Source organism: Portunus trituberculatus, chromosome 46, assembly GCF_017591435.1.
Source record: "Portunus trituberculatus isolate SZX2019 chromosome 46, ASM1759143v1, whole genome shotgun sequence".
NCBI lineage: Eukaryota > Metazoa > Arthropoda > Malacostraca > Decapoda > Portunidae > Portunus > Portunus trituberculatus.
The window spans coordinates 27,745,235-27,747,734 of record NC_059300.1 but is presented as its reverse complement, the minus strand read 5'-3'; the positions used below and the strand labels follow the sequence as shown (position 1 = coordinate 27,747,734).

The 2,500-nt window shown below is 43.8% G+C and overlaps 1 protein-coding gene across 4 annotated transcripts in view; it reads left to right on the top strand.

Moving 5' to 3' along the window:
* LOC123519931 overlaps positions 1-2,500 on the top strand; it is a 178,442-nt gene that overhangs the window by 21,202 nt on the left and 154,740 nt on the right. The window lies entirely within an intron of this gene.

Genomic DNA, 2,500 nt, shown 5'->3' with positions numbered 1-2,500 from the left:
TGTGTGTGTGTGTGTGTGTGTGTGTGTGTGTGTGTGTGTGTGTGTGTGCGTACATGTACGTGTGTGTGTGCGTGCTGCCGTTGCTTCGCTTCGCAATGAAAAATAAAATACCACTAGAATTTTTTGAAAACAATCAATCAGCTTTATCATTTTATTGACGTAAATTGTCTATTTCATTCTCTCTCTCTCTCTCTCTCTCTCTCTCTCTCTCTCTCTCTCTCTCTCTCTCTCTCTCTCTCTCACACACCATGATGTTTCTGCCGCCGTGAAGACTGTCATTCCTTTAAGCCTCAGTGTTATTGGATTTGCCTCTGTTTTTCTCTACTCCACCTACCTCTCCCTCTCCCTCTCCCTCTCCCTCTCCCTCTCTCCATGTCCGGTTTCAATCTACCTCCGCATCTCTCTCTCTCTCTCTCTCTCTCTCTCTCTCTCTCTCTCTCTCTCTCTCTCTCTCTCTCTCTCAGTCTATCACTCACTCTCTCTTTCCACCCTCACCCACCCACGCCACCACCACCACCACCACCGTCCAGTGCCATCGCCTCCTCACTCCTCTAACAGTATTGTCATCTTTTTGTTTTTAGAGATGGAATGGAACGGCAATTTGTTTTCTGATGATGGAAAGATAACGTACAGGATCGACACCCACACTCTCTCACACACACACACACACACACACACACACACACACACACACACACACACGCCGCCTCAAGCCTCGCCAGCGTGTATCAATTCCTGCTAATGAAATGACATAATTGCTGATTGAATAATTATCTCACGGCCGTAGGAGTGAGAGTGAAGGGTGGGGGAGCAGATCGCCAATACTGAGCCGACGACATGAACGGCTGCAAAATTACGCACATCACTTTTCTCTCTCTCTCTCTCTCTCTCTCTCTCTCTCTCTCTCTCTCTCTCTCTCTGTTTTTACCCCCTTCTTCTCTTTCTCTTAAAAAAAAAAAAAAAAAACAGCTGAGTGGAGCGTCTTTCCCGGGAATGTTTTGTGCCGAAGGAGGAAGAGGAGGAAGAGGAGGTTCAGTTGTTCAATTGTGTAGGCGACTCAACTCTCCTAATTCGCTTCTAATGGTCTGAATAAACGTGGGGAACCCGACCCTTTTCTGGGCCATCCAATTACCTCTGCGGAGCTTCCCTATATTGGAAAATTGTAGAAAGTGACCCCAGTATGTGTTCCCAGGAGCTCTCTCTGTACGCTTCTTCTCCTCTGCTTCCTCCCCCCAGCGTCTGGAGTGGTTGTATAGGTGAATAATATAAATACTAATGGTGGTTGGGTCTTAACAGCCAGTTCTGCATATTTTTATATATATATATTTTTTTGTATCCCTTTTTTTCTTGAGTTTTAATATTCTGCTTCGATTGGTGAGAGCATTATGTGGTTTGGGATATTGGTTGGGTATAGTGTGTGTGTGTGTGTGTGTGTGTGTGTGGGTGGGTGTGGGTGTGGGTGTTTCTATGATGATTTTTCCATTAAGTGAAAAGCATTATCACTATTGTCGTTATTCCTATACTCTTGCTACTAGTGCTGCTGTTACGACTGCCACCACAGCCACCACCACCACCACCACCACCACTATTACTACTACTACTACTTCTACTACTACTACTTCTATTAATACTACTACTACTTCCACATCTACTACTACTAAAACCTCTAATTTTCTGTAATTCTTGCTATTTCCACCATCACTACAAGCACCACCACCACCACCACCACCACCCTATACCACGCTGCACAGATCAATGGCGCCAAATTATAACCAGAAGTAGCAAATTTCCCCACACAAATAGCAGGAGAGAGCGAGGTGATGACGGCCACAACACTCCCTGCTGATTACAACGACCAGTACTCAGGATGCCCACCAATATCCGGCCTAATTAGTCATGGAAATCCAAGCCAATCATTGATAATTACCTGCAGCTATCTGTGAACCTTAATACGTGCAGTAGATATAAGGAGCGATAGCGCCTGTGTGTAATTAATCATAGGAAATTAGTGAAAAAAAGGTGATTGAAGGCGCATGCTGTTAACCTCTTTAGTACTAGGACGCATTTCTACCTTGAGTTTTGGGTACGATTAGACAATTTTATTTACATTAAGAAGGGTCTATGGAGCTCAGAAAATTAATGGCCAGTCTTCACTATTTTTAATCCCTATATAAGTTTCGGAAGCTGTATAAAATCGTCAAATAGTAAGCAAAATGAGTATGAAAATTTGTCTTATTACTGAAGGGATTAATTAGATCTCTGGGAATGGAGGCTGGTACAGGAAGCACATAGTAAGTCGTGATGGAAAAAGGAATGGATGGAAGTGCATTGCAACCTGGATCTCTCAAGGGAAAATGCATTGTAACTCACGAAGTCTTGGAGAAATGGCCACCGTAAGTTACATCTCGAAGGAAAACCCATTGTAACTTGAACCTCTGGGAAGAAAATGCATTGTAATTTGGACCTCTAGGGAAGAAAAATGCATTGCAACTCACGGTGT